Here is a 15,587-nt window from a genome sequence, read left to right as displayed (position 1 = left end):
AATAATAAAAAAAATATCAATGGCATATCAAATACAATTTAAATAAAAATTGAATGCCTCTTTTCTATTTGCAGCCTTCTGAGGTAAATATCAACATTAACTATTTCCACAGGCTAATAAATTAGAAAATAAAATAATAACCATTCAGGACTTTAAACTGCTCAGTTTGCAACACACTGATCTAATCTGATGTGCCCAAGCCATCTTTTCTTGGATGCTAGTTCATTAATGTCAGGGCTCCCGCTTTGAGCTGAGGCAACCTTCATTATCCAACCAAGATGTTTATCAGTCATTATATCTCGTATTCCACAGTCTTGGGGGCGTGCCTTAATTTAACGTCCTCTACGAGCTGTCGTCACGTCCGCTTTTCATCCCTTCTAACAACGTGCCCGCCCAGTCACAAGATATGAGCGGCTTCTGTACGCACACTCATGTGAATGCAAAGCATACTTGATCAACAGCGATACAGGTTACACTGAGAGTGGCCGTATAAACAACTTTAACACTGTTAGAAATATGCGCCACACTGTGAATCCACACCAAACAAGAATGACAAAGACATTTTGGGAGAACATCCGCACAGTAACACAACATCAACACAACAGAACAAATACCCAGAACCCTTTGCAGCACTAACACTTCCGGGACGTTTCAATATACGCCCCCCTCCCCGCAAACACACACACACCTTGTAGCGTCCCGGAAGAGTATATATATATATATATATATATATATATATATGCTTTAAAATGTAATATCGGAAATTATCTGTATCGGTTTTTTATTATCAGTATCTTTTTTATTTATTTTTATTTTTTTATTTTATATATGCACATGCGCCCATCCTCCATGCAGGGCATGCCATGCCGTGAGTCTGGAGGGGGAGATGTGATCCAGGATCATCCTATCCAGGTCTTACTGTACAAGACTAGACTAATTTCTCTTTTCTTTACACTCAAAACAAAATGATTGCCTCAAGTGATTAAAAACATATTTTTCTTACATTTCCGTCACTCGTCTTTCTTTGTCCATGGACGTCATGGAGGTGGTTCCACCTTCCTGCTGTAATCTGGGGTGTGATCCACTTAGGAGCTCATCCTACCTGGATCCACCTCGTCAGCAGGCCACGTCAACCTTGTCCAGCTAGCATGACCGGGACCTACAAGTCCACAGCTTGGATCCAAGACCTCACTTGGATCCGAGACCTCACTTGGATCCAAGACCTCAGCGGGGCCACACATTTCAGAGCATGTCAGTTAAAAGAAAGGTTTAAGCTGCAGTTCCCCAGCAGTCCTGTAGGTGGTGGTAATGCACCCTGGGTGTACTTCCAGATCTCCAGAAAGACCCAGAAGAGATACAAGTACACACTTGGTAGTTATTGTGGTCTTTACACCATCAACTGAGGACTCACTGTTGGATTTCTGGGACAAGTCTGCATGCTTGGACCAGGATGTGCCGGGAGGCTTAAGACCCTGGTCTCGCTGGTGGGTTGGCCTCCTGCCGAGTCCAAAGGAGCCCAGGCGTGTCCCTCATGTGAGCGTAACGTGGCTCGACATCCAGCGAGGGCACACACCCGTGGACTGCCACTGCAGCCTGAGGGCTCCATGAGTTTGTGACACGGTCCTTGGACTTTTCTTTGCCACACTTGCTCCTTTTGCACTGCCATTGATCACTCGGGTGTATCCATTCCAGACTGATCAGTCCAGCATCAGGCATAAAACCTCATTGGAACCATATGCTTTGCTCTAGACCCCTGCTGGGCGCAGGGAGTACTGCATGCGTCAGAAAGATACTTTGAGCCTATTTAGGTGTTGTTTGGCGGGACAAATGAAAAGCTTAGGCGGGTCCGCAGGTGGCCAGTTGAATAGGTGTGGTTTAGGGTGTGTTGGCCAGTTGAATAGGCATGGTTTAGGGTGTGTTGGCCAGTTGAATAGGCATGGTTTAGGGTGTGTTGGCCAGTTGAATAGGTGTGGTTTAGGGTGTGTTGGCCAGTTGAATAGGCATGGTTTAGGGTGTGTTGCCAGTTGAATAGGCGTGGTTTAGAGTGTGTTGGCCAGTTGAATAGGTGTGGTTTAGGGTGTGTTGGCCAGTTGAATAGGCATGGTTTAGGGTGTGTTGGCCAGTTGAATAGGCATGGTTTAGGGTGTGTTGGCCAGTTGAATAGGCGTGGTTTAGGGTGTGTTGGCCAGTTGAATAGGCATGGTTTAGGGTGTGTTGCCAGTTGAATAGGCGTGGTTTAGAGTGTGTTGGCCAGTTGAATAGGTGTGGTTTAGGGTGTGTTGGCCAGTTGAATAGGCGTGGTTTAGGGTGTGTTGGCCAGTTGAATAGGCGTGGTTTAGGGTGTGTTGGCCAGTTGAATAGGCGTGGTTTAGAGTGTGTTGGCCAGTTGAATAGGCGTGGTTTAGGGTGTGTTGGCCAGTTGAATAGGCATGGTTTAGGGTGTGTTGGCCAGTTGAATAGGCGTGGTTTAGGGTGTGTTGGCCAGTTGAATAGGCGTGGTTTAGGGTGTGTTGGCCAGTTGAATAGGCGTGCTTTAGGGTGTGTTGCCAGTTGAATAGGCGTGCTTTAGGGTGTGTTGGCCAGTTGAATAGGCGTGGTTTAGGGTGTGTTGGCAAGTTGAATAGGCGTGGTTTAGGGTGTGTTGGCCAGTTGAATAGGCGTGCTTTAGGGTGTGTTGGCCAGTTGAATAGGCGTGGTTTAGGGTGTGTTGGCCAGTTGAATAGGCGTGGTTTAGGGTGTGTTGGCCAGTTGTATAGTCGTGCTTTAGGGTGTGTTGGCCAGTTGAATAAGTGTGGTTTAGGGTATGTTGGCCAGTTGAATAAGCGTGGTTTAGGGTGTGTTGGCCAGTTGAATATGCGTGGTATAGGGTGTGTTGGCCAGTTGAATAGGCGTGCTTTAGGGTGTGTTGGCCAGTTGAATAGGCATGGTTTAGGGTGTGTTGGCCAGTTGAATAGGTGTGCTTTAGGGTGTGTTGGCCAGTTGAATAAGTGTGGTTTAGGGTGTGTCGGCCAGTTGAATAGGTGTGCTTTAGGGTGTGTTGGCCAGTTGAATAGGCGTGGTTTAGGGTGTTTTGGCCAGTTGAATAAGTGTGGTTTAGGGTGTGTTGGCCAGTTGAATAGGTGTGCTTTAGGGTGTGTTGGCCAGTTGAATAGGCGTGGTTTAGGGTGTGTTGGCCAGTTGAATAAGTGTGGTTTAGGGTGTGTCGGCCAGTTGAATAGGCGTGGTTTAGGGTGTGTTGGCCAGTTGAATAGGCGTGGTTTAGGGTGTGTTGGCCAGTTGAATAGGTGTGGTTTAGGGTGTGTTGGCCAGTTGAATAAGTGTGGTTTAGGGTGTGTTGGCCAGTTGAATAGGTGTGCTTTAGGGTGTGTTGGCCAGTTGAATAAGTGGGGTTTAGGGTGTGTCGGCCAGTTGAATAGGCGTGGTTTAGGGTGTGATGGCCAGTTGAATAGGCGTGGTTTCGGGTGTGTTGGCCAGTCCAGTCCTTCCTGTTTGTTGCGCCCGACAAAGTGTTAATACTCCAAGTATTGTACTTAATAAGCACCAGCTGTTCGATGGCAAAATTGACTAATTTGAAGATGTTGAAATGGCCATGTCAAATTACAAAATGCTAATTAGTAGCATTTCAATAAGTATATTAGCATCATGCTAGCACAAGGTACTTTTATTTACGTTGGAGCGTTATTTTGTTTTTTTTTGTGCCAATTGCTTTGTTGGCATTGCTAAAATCATGACAGACCACCTCAAAAATTGAATGGAATTTTCGCCAAATTAAAGAATGTACGTGAACATAGATAGTGTGTGATTTGTCAAATTAACTAGGAACAATAAAACACTGAGTATTAAGAACATTTCAGGGTCTTTTCTAATAAAGTGAAAGATGAACACAAAGAACTAAAAACAACCACAGATGTATATAATAATAATCATCATCTGACTAACATCACTTTATAATAATCATCAAATATAACATCACTTTATAATAATCATCTAATATAACATCACTTTATAATAATAATCTAATATAACATCACTTTATAATAATAATCTAATATAACATCACTTTATAATAATCATCTAATATAATAATAATCATCTAATATAATAATAATCATCTAATATAATAATAATCATCTAATATAACATCACTTTATAATAATCATCTAAGATAATATCACTTTCTAATAATCATCTAAGATAATATCACTTTATAATAATAATCTAATATAACATCACTTTATAATAATCATCTAATATAATATCACTTAATAATAATCATCTAATATAACGTCACTTTATAATAATCATCTAATATAATAATAATCATCTAATATAATAATAATCATCTAATATAATAATAATCATGTAATATAACATCACTCTCCTACAGAGCACAACTTGGTTGTAGACACTCAGGTCTCAGGTAAACAAGCCCCGCCCACTCTGCCTCTGGTCCCGCCTACTTGCAGCTTCTGTCACGTAGATTAGTATAATAATAATTATCATAATATCATAATAATTGACTTTTTACTATTTTTCATTAGCAGGATTAGAAAAGGACAAAGTATGTGAATTATCTTAAGTTAATAACTTAAAACTTAGTTGTGTTTGAGTAAATGTAGACTCTGGACACACAAAACTACACTGGGGCGGTATGGCTCGGTTGGTAGAGCGGCCGTGCCAGCAACTTGAGGGTTCCAGGTTCGATCCCCGCTTCCGCCATTCTAGTCACTGCCATTGTGTCCTTGGGCAAGACACTTTACCCACCTGCTCCCAGTGCCACCCACACTGCTTTAAATGCAACTTAGATATTGGCTTTCACTATGTAAAGCGCTTTAAGTCACTAGAGAAAAGCGCTATATAAATATAATTGACTTCACTTCACACTGTTTCTTTTTCACTTAAAGGTTTTCTAATGATTGCATTTTTAGGCCCTGAAACGTAAACACACCACCAAAGTTACCCTATTTTGTTACACCCCATCCATGTTGTCACATAAACACACCACCAAAGTTACCCTATTTTGATACACCCCATCCATGTTGTCACATAAACACACCACCAAAGTTACCCTATTCTGTTACACCCCCATCCATGTTGTCACATAAACACACCACCAAATTTACCCTATTTTGTTACACCCCATCCATGTTGTCACGTTAACACACCACCAAAGTTATCCTATTTTGTTACACCCCATCCATGTTGTCACGTTAACACACCACCAAAGTTATCCTATTTTGTTACACCCCATCCATGTTGTCATGTAAACACACCACCAAAGTTACCTTATTTAGTTACCGTACACACCCATCCATGTTGTCATGTGGGCGGGGCCTGTCTAATTTCTGGGACAAATCGATGATGTCGTGTGTGCCAAACATCAATTTGATTGTCGTGTCTGCCAAAAATAAAGTTGATGTCATGTCTACCAAACATCAAGTTGATGATGTCGTGTGTACCAAACATCAAGTTGATGATGTCGTGTCTGCCAAACATCAAGTTGATGATGTCGTGTCTGCCAAACATCAAGTTGATGATGTCGTGTGTGCCAAACATCAAGTTGATGATGTCGTGTGTACCAAACATCAAGTTGATGATGTCGTCTGTGCCAAACATCAAGTTGATGATGTCGTATGTGTCAAACATCAAGTTGATGATGTCGTATGTGTCAAACATCAAGTTGATGATGTCGTATGTGTCAAACATCAAGTTGATGATGTCGTATGTGTCAAACATCAAGTTGATGATGTCGTGTGTGCCAAACATCAAGTTGATGATGTCGTGTGTGCCAAACATCAAGTTGATGATGTCGTGTGTGCCAAACATCAAGTTGATGATGTCGTGTGTGTCAAACATCAAGTTGATGATGTCGTGTGTGCCAAACATCAAGTTGATGATGTCGTGTGTGCCAAACATCAAGTTGATGATGTCGTGTGTGTCAAACATCAAGTTGATGATGTCGTGTGTGCCAAACATCAAGTTGATGATGTCGTGTGTGCCAAACATCAAGTTGATGATGTCATGTGTGCCAAACATCAAGTTGATGATGTCGTGTGTGCCAAACATCAAGTTGATGATGTCGTGTGTGCCAAACATCAAGTTGATGATGTCGTGTGTGCCAAACATCAAGTTGATGATGTCGTGTGTGCCAAACATCAAGTTGATGATGTCGTGTGTGTCAAACATCAAGTTGATGATGTCGTGTGTGTCAAACATCAAGTTGATGATGTGGTGTGTGCCAAACATCAAGTTGATGATGTCGTGTGTCAAACATCAAGTTGATGATGTCGTGTGTCAAACATCAAGTTGATGATGTCGTGTGTGCCAAACATTAAGGTGATGATGTGGTGTCCACAGGAAGGAAAGGACAAGATGATGTAATTAGAGATGGCCTATAATTCCATTGTGACTAATTAGAGAGAGACTGGTTCAGGATGTGGTCGTGCGAGTCCAGGCCATACAATCTGGATCAGATCACTAAGATCCACTCAGAAAAAAGACTAAGTTTTCAGTGAGGATGGATAAATGAATCTATCAATAACAAGTTTATCTCCATGAGAAGAAAGCAGAAGCAAGGTAGGTTGCATGAACAAACACACTCGCTCTCACCCTCTTTTCCAATCACTAAAACTTCATCCTTTCACATAATTGCCCTACAAATAGTTTTTGCAAACCAATAATTACAATCTGCAAGAAATGTGCCGCTGGACTTTGTCCATGTAATACTCCTCCATACCACTAGGTGGTGTCCATGTAATACTCCTCCATACCACTAGGTGGTGTCCATGTAATACTCCTCCATACCACTAGGTGGTGTCCATGTAATACTCCTCCATACCACTAGGTGGTGTCCATGTAATACTCCTCCATACCACTAGATGGTGTCCATGTAATACTCCTCCATACCACTAGGTGGTGTTCATGTAATACTCCTCCATACCACTAGGTGGTGTCCATGTAATACTCCTCCATACCACTAGGTGGTGTCCATGTAATACTCCTCCATACCACTAGGTGGTGTTCATGTAATACTCCTCCATACCACTAGGTGGTGTCCATGTAATACTCCTCCATACCACTAGATGGTGTCCATGTAATACTCCTCCATACCACTAGGTGGTGTCCATGTAATACTCCTCCATACCACTAGGTGGTGTCCATGTAATACTCCTCCATACCACTAGGTGGTGTCCATGTAATACTCCTCCATACCACTAGGTGGTGTCCATGTAATACTCCTCCATACCACTAGATGGTGTCCATGTAATACTCCTCCATACCACTAGGTGGTGTCCATGTAATACTCCTCCATACCACTAGATGGTGTCCATGTAATACTCCTCCATACCACTAGGTGGTGTCCATGTAATACTCCTCCATACCACTAGGTGGTGTCCATGTAATACTCCTCCATACCACTAGGTGGTGTCCATGTAATACTCCTCCATACCACTAGATGGTGTCCATGTAATACTCCTCCATACCACTAGGTGGTGTTCATGTAATACTCCTCCATACCACTAGGTGGTGTCCATGTAATACTCCTCCATACCACTAGGTGGTGTCCATGTAATACTCCTCCATACCACTAGGTGGTGTTCATGTAATACTCCTCCATACCACTAGGTGGTGTCCATGTAATACTCCTCCATACCACTAGATGGTGTCCATGTAATACTCCTCCATACCACTAGGTGGTGTCCATGTAATACTCCTCCATACCACTAGGTGGTGTCCATGTAATACTCCTCCATACCACTAGGTGGTGTCCATGTAATACTCCTCCATACCACTAGGTGGTGTCCATGTAATACTCCTCCATACCACTAGATGGTGTCCATGTAATACTCCTCCATACCACTAGGTGGTGTCCATGTAATACTCCTCCATACCACTAGGTGGTGTCCATGTAATACTCCTCCATACCACTAGGTGGTGTCCATGTAATACTCCTCCATACCACTAGGTTGTGTCCATGTAATAGTCCTCCATACCACTAGGTGCAGTGAGGAAGACCCTGAGGCTGCACTGGACTTATGTATGTTGTGGACAAGCAGGCCCCTTTCAACAAGTTTTCAGTCCAAACTAAGTCTGTCCCATGGATTGATAATGGATTTAGGAGTTTAATGACGTAAAGAGACATGGCTAAGAAAGTCAAGTCAGGTTTAAAGGCCTACTGAAAGCCACTACTACCAGTCTGATAGTTTATATATCAATGATGAAATCTTAACATTGCAACACATGCCAATACGATTTACTAAAGTACAATTTTAAATTTCGCGTGACATATCCTGCTGAAAACGTCTCGGTATGATGAAGTCAGCGCGTGACGTCATGGATTGTGGAGGACATTTTGGGACAGCATGGTGGCCAGCTATTAAGTCGTCTGTTTTCATCGCAAAATTCCACAGTATTCTGGACATCTGTGTTGGTGAATCTTTTGCAATTTGTTCAATGAACAATGGAGACAGCAAAGAAGAAAGCTGTAGGTGGGAAGCGGTGTATTGCGGCCGACTGCAGCAACACAAACACAGCCGGTGTTTCATTGTTTACATTCCCGGAAGATGACAGTCAAGCTTTACCATTGGCCTGTGGAGAACTGGGACAACAGAGACTCTTACCAGGAGGACTTTGAGGTGGATACGCAGACGCGGTACCGTGAGTACGCTTCCAAACATCTGATCGCTTGCCCGTACGTGCGTGCCGCTATGTGCATGTCACGTACGTAACTTTGGGGAAATATATGTGCTGTATGAACTTTGGGGAGGTGAACGGTACTTTGGGCTGTGGGATTGAGTGTGTTGTGCAGGTGTTTGAGTTGTATTGGCGGGTGATATGGACGGGAGGGGGGAGGTGTTTGTTATGCGGGATTAATTTGTGGCATATTAAATATAAGCCTGGTTGTGTTGTGGCTAATAGAGTATATTGTGTTTATTTACTGTTTTAGTTATTCCCAGCTGAATATCAGGTCCCACCCGCCTCTCACAGCATCTTCCCTATCTGAATCGCTCCCACTGCCCTCGAGTCCTTCACTCTCACTTTCCTCATCCACCAATCTTTCATCCTCGCTCAAATTAATGGGGAAATCGTCGCTTTCTCGGTCCGAATGGCTCTCGCTGCTGGTGGCCATGATTGTAAACAATGTTTGGATGTGAGGAGCTCCACAACCTGTGACGTCACGCTACTCGTCTGCTACTTCTGCTACAGGCAAGGCTTTTTTATCAGCCACCAAAAGTTGCAAACTTTATAGTTCTCTACTAAATCCTTTCAGCAAAAATATGTCAATATCGCCAAATGATGAAGTATGACACATAGAATGGACCTGCTATCCCCGTTTAAATAAGAAAATGGCATTTCAGTAGGCCTTTAATTGATGCTCCATCAAGCAGCGTGTCCACATGGATTAAGCCTGGAGGCGTCTAATCTGATGCACTGGCTCCTCCCACCACACCACCCAGCAGCTCTCTGCTGGGCTCTGCCTTTCTGTGCCGGAGACCGAGGAGGGAAGGAGGCAAGGAAGGAAGGAGGCAAGGCGGCGGGGTGTGTGTGTTGCCATGGGGATGAAAGGTTCTCCGAGCAGCTGCTGATTCGCTGGCGCCGCACAGCACCATTTTCTCCCCTTCTTCTCCCTCGCCACGCCGTCCAATCACAAGGCGGATCCTGGAGGACCTTTTCCCCAGAGGACCTGCCGCCACACACCGGGGAGCGTGGAGGACGTTGGAGGAGAGGACACACGGTCCTGTGGAGGACGTTGGAGGAGAGGATTTCAGCAGGTGAGGCCGCCTCCTTTCTGGTGCTGAACGTGCATCCTCCCTAAAATGGTGCAGACAGAGCACGGTACAGATAGAGCATGGTACAGATAGACCATGGTGCAGATAGAGCATGGTGCAGATAGACCATGGTGCAGATAGAGCATGGTACAGATAGACCATGGTACAGCTAGACCATGGTGCAGATAGAGCATGGTACAGATAGAGCATGGTGCAGATAGAGCATGGTGCAGATAGACCATGGTACAGATAGACCATGGCGCAGATAGACCATGGTGCAGATAGACCATGGCGCAGATAGAGCATGGTGCAGATAGAGCATGGTGCAGATAAACCATGGCGCAGATGAAGACTTTGGTGCTGCAGCCAGCCATCAGGGCGCTGCATGAATAATTGACTGACTGTGTCGGCGCGTGCAGACCAGAACCAGACTAAATACCGGAACCAGACTGCATAAACAACACGCTCGTTTGTCCTCCTTTTTTTTTGCTGGTGCAGGTAGATGTGGGCCTGACAGCAGAAGACACACTTGGTGCTAGCAAGGGTGATTCTCATGATCATTCTTACAGTTTTTACTCATTGTGAAACCAGAGGGGAGTCAGTCCTTCAAATGTCTATCATGCTATGCTACATGCTACACTATAGTAGGGGTGTTCTAATACCAATATTGTGGTGCCGCTACCAAAATGTATTTTGAATGAGGGCTGCAACTAAACTTGATAGTCGACCAGTCGGATAATAAAGCGTACTCATATTTAATGGCTGTCATTTTTCATCGACTTCTAAATGCAGCTTAAAGGGCAACTGCAAGTATATAAAAGTGTAGATAGACTTGTAAAGAACATCATGTCATGGCTGTCTTGACTTTACAATCATTTCTTATTTTCATGTGATGTAGTGATTGGAGCACATACTTGTTGCTCACATGAAGTTTACTTCTTTTATGCATTTATTATGGCTCTACTGAAAATGTGAGGGTCAAAAGTATACATACAGCAATGTTAATATTTGCTTACATGTCCCTTGGCAAGTTGACCTGCAATAAGGCGCTTTTGGTAGCCATCCACAAGCTTCTGCTTGACCACTTGACCACTAAATTGCTGCAGTTCAGATAAATATGTGACATGGACTTGTTTCTTCAGCATTGTCCACACCTTTAAGTCAGGACTTTGGGAAGGCCATTCTAAAACCTTCATTCTAGCCTGATTTAGCCATTCCTTTACCACTTTTGGTCATTGTCCTGTTGGAACACCCAACTGCACCCAAGACCCAACCTCCAGGCTGATGGTTTTAGCTTGTCCTGAACAATTTGGAGCTAATCCTCCTTTTTCATTGTCCCATTTAAAGCAGCAGTAAGTGTATATATAATATGGTAATAAACACCTTAGAATCAATATGTAATATGTACAAAATACACACTGCAAGTATATATATAATGTAGTAACAGACACCTTCATAACAATATGTAATATGTACAAAATACACACTGCAAGTATATATATAATGTAGTAACAGACACCTTAATAACAATATGTAATATGTACAATATACACACTGCAAGTATATATAATGTAGTAACCTTCATAACAATATGTAATATATACAATATACACACTGCAAGTATATATATAATGTAGTAACAGACACCTTCATAACAATATGTAATATGTACAATATACACACTGCAAGTATATATATAATGTAGTAACCTTCATAACAATATGTAATATGTACAATATACACAATGCAAGTATATATATATAATGTAGTAACAGACACCTTCAAAACAATATGTAATATGTACAATATACACACTGCAAGAATATATATCATGTAGTAACAGACACCTTCATAACAATATGTAATATGTACAATATACACACTGCAAGTGTATATATATATAATGTAGTAACAGACACCTTCATAACAATATGTAATATGTACAATATACACACTGCAAGTATATATATATAATGTAGTAACAGACACCTTCATAACAATATGTAATATGTACAATATACACACTGCAAGTATATATATATATATATATATATATATATATATATATATATATATATATATATATATATATATATACATACATATATATATATATAATGTAGTAACAGACACCTTCATAACAATATGTACAATATACACACTGCAAGTATATATATCATGTAGTAACAGACACCTTCATAACAATATGTAATATGTACAATATACACACTGCAAGTATATATATAATGTAGTAACAGACACCTTCATAACAATATGTAATATGTACAATATACACACTGCAAGTATATATATATAATGTAGTAACAGACACCTTCATAACAATATGTAATATGTACAATATACACACTGCAAGTATATATATATATATATATGTATATATATATATATATATATATATATATATATATATATATATATATATATATATATATATATATACATACATATATATATATATATAATGTAGTAACAGACACCTTCATAACAATATGTACAATATACACACTGCAAGTATATATATAATGTAGTAACAGACACCTTCATAACAATATGTAATATGTACAATATACACACTGCAAGTATATATATAATGTAGTAACAGACACCTTCATAACAATATGTAATATGTACAATATACACACTGCAAGTATATATATAATGTAGTAACAGACACCTTCATAACAATATGTAATATGTACAATATACACACTGCAAGTATATATATCATGTAGTAACAGACACCTTCATAACAATATGTAATATGTACAATATACACACTGCAAGTATATATATATCATGTAGTAACAGACACTTTCATAACAATATGTAATATGTTCCATATTTTGATGAGTTTTTAATTGATTAGTAGCACAGTACTTTTACTAGCGGTCAAGTGTATACTACAGTTGAGATAATAAGAGCACTAAAAGAAGGAACATTATATATATATATATAATGTAGTAACAGACACCTTCATAACAATATGTACAATATACACACTGCAAGTATATATATAATGTAGTAACAGACACCTTCATAACAATATGTAATATGTACAATATACACACTGCAAGTATATATATAATGTAGTAACAGACACCTTCATAACAATATGTAATATGTACAATATACACACTGCAAGTATATATATAATGTAGTAACAGACACCTTCATAACAATATGTAATATGTACAATATACACACTGCAAGTATATATATCATGTAGTAACAGACACCTTCATAACAATATGTAATATGTACAATATACACACTGCAAGTATATATATATCATGTAGTAACAGACACTTTCATAACAATATGTAATATGTTCCATATTTTGATGAGTTTTTAATTGATTAGTAGCACAGTACTTTTACTAGCGGTCAAGTGTATACTACAGTTGAGATAATAAGAGCACTAAAAGAAGGAACATGTTTACAGAGTAGTTTAGAGATATGATATCAAATATTGTTCCAATATCTGCAAACAGGATAAATGGGCTAGCATGTAAAATGTTGCTAGCTGGATGTTAGCACACAGCCGGTGTGGATGATTATGGCAAACATATTCATTATTTTGATTGATATTGTAATTATCCAATTCTTCATTCATTTGAAAAGAGAAGTATTTATTGTCCCACCAAAACTCAACTTTAAATATAGTTTAAAAAAACCTGTATATAAATGAGTAACGATTAAACCACAAGATGTAAAATAATAATAATAAAATGTAAAATGGGTTATACATGTAAGGTGCTTTTCTACCTTGAAGGTAAAACGGGAAAAAAATAATATATATTTTTTTATATTGATGTTAATGAAATGTATTATTGCTTTTATTATATGTGGAAATAATGTCAAAGAGTTTTGGATTAGTTTTTATTTTAATACATTTATTTTACCACCATAGAGTGTGTGCTTTTTGTGTCAAATCAAATGTTTCTTCATTAAATGCAAAAATCCTTGCATTTATTGGTGTAATACATCTTTGACTGACCAGTGTTTTATGTCAAAACATAATCATTGTGTCAATAAGTGGCTTACATACATGATGCTTGTGTAAGGTCCTTTTTTTGTAACCTTTATTTTGTTAGCACAGTCAGACCGGATGTGGCGCACCACGCTATTATTGTGAAGGGGGGAAGTGTGCTGTGTTGTGTTGTTGTTCTTAGCTCCACAAGTAAAGCAGAGACTCACTTCAGGCTGGAAAAAAAGACAACACCTCTCAAGTTGTGACTACTCTTTGAACATTGTTGTCGTTCACAACAACACAACAGATAAGATGTGTTGTGGGTATGTTTGTTTGTACATTGATGTTACATCCATGATGTCGTTCACAACAACACAACAGATGACATGTGTTGTGTGTGTTTGATTGTTTGTACAAACTCCGTTTCCATATGAGTTGGAAAATTGTGTTAGATGCAAATATAAACAGAATACAATGATTTGCAAATCCTTTTCAAGCCATATTCAGTTGAATATGCTACAAAGACAACATATTTGATGTTCAAACTCATAAACGTTTTTTTTTTGGCAAATAATCATTAACTTTAGAATTTGATGCCAGCAACACGTGACAAAGAAGTTGGGAAAGGTGGCAATAAATACTGATAAAGTTGAGGAATGCTCATCAAACACTTATTTGGAACATCCCACAGGTGAACAGGCTAATTGGGAACAGGTGGGTGCCATGATTGGGTATAAAAGTAGATTCCATGAAATGCTCAGTCTTTCACAAGAAAGGATGGGGCGAGGTACACCCCTTTGTCCACAACTGCGTGAGCAAATAGTCAAACAGTTTAAGAACAACGTTTCTCAAAGTGCAATTGCAAGAAATTTAGGGATTTCAACATCTACGCTCCATAATATCATCAAAAGGTTCAAAGAATGTGGAGAAATCACTCCACGTAAGCGGCATGGCCGGAAACCAACATTGAATGACCGTGACCTTCCATCCCTCAGACGGCACTGTATCAAAAACCCACATCAATCTCTAAAGGATATCACCACATGGGCTCAGGAACACTTCAGAAAACCACTGTCACTAAATACAGTTGGTCGCTACATCTGTAAGTGCAAGTTAAAGCTCTACTATGCAAAGCGAAAGCCATTTATCAACAACACCCAGAAATGCCGCCGGCTTCTCTGGGTCGGGGTTATTTAAGATGGACTCATGCAAAGTGGAGAAGTGTTCTGTGGTCTGACGAGTCCACATTTCAAATTGTTTTTGGAAATATTCGACATTGTGTCATCCGGACCAAAGGGGAAGCGAACCATCCAGACTGTTATCGACGCAAAGTTCAAAAGGCAGCATCTGTGATGGTCTGGGCGTGTATTAGTGCCCAAGACATGGGTAACTTACACATCTGTGAAGGCACCATTAATGCTGAAAGGTACATACAGGTTTTAGAACAACATATGCTGCCATCTAAGTGCTGTCTTTTTCATGGACGCCCCTGCTTATTTCAGCAAGACAATGCCAAGCCACATTCAGCACGTGTTACAACAGCGTGGCTTCGTAAAAAAAGAGTGTGGGTACTTTCCTGGCCCGCCTGCAGTCCAGACCTGTCTCCCATCGAAAATGTGTGGCGCATTATGAAGCGTAAAATACGACAGCGGAGACCTCGGACTGTTGAACGACTGAAGCTCTACATAAAACAAGAATGGGAAAGAATTCCACTTTCAAAGCTCAACAATTAGTTTCCTCAGTTCCCAATCGTTGACTGAGTGTTGTTAAAAGGAAAGGCCATGTAACACAGTGGTGAACATGCCCTTTCCCAACTACTTTGTCACG

At 40.3% G+C, this 15,587-nt stretch overlaps 1 protein-coding gene across 4 annotated transcripts in view; it reads left to right on the top strand.

The window, feature by feature from the left end:
* Positions 1 to 9,501: 9,501 nt before the first annotated feature.
* Positions 9,502 to 15,587, top strand: part of btbd8 (BTB domain containing 8) — a 28,250-nt gene continuing 22,164 nt past the window's right edge. For all 4 annotated transcript variants that reach the window (XM_061977442.1, XM_061977440.1, XM_061977444.1 and 1 more), the window contains exon 1: positions 9,502 to 9,773. The gene's annotated coding sequence lies outside the window, so the exon portion shown is untranslated. The remainder of the gene's footprint in view (positions 9,774 to 15,587) is intronic.

Source organism: Nerophis lumbriciformis, linkage group LG18 (genome assembly GCF_033978685.3).
Source record: "Nerophis lumbriciformis linkage group LG18, RoL_Nlum_v2.1, whole genome shotgun sequence".
NCBI classification, from domain to species: Eukaryota; Metazoa; Chordata; class Actinopteri; order Syngnathiformes; family Syngnathidae; genus Nerophis; species Nerophis lumbriciformis.
Note: the sequence above shows the minus strand (reverse complement) of the source record. Positions and strands in the feature narration are given on the sequence as shown.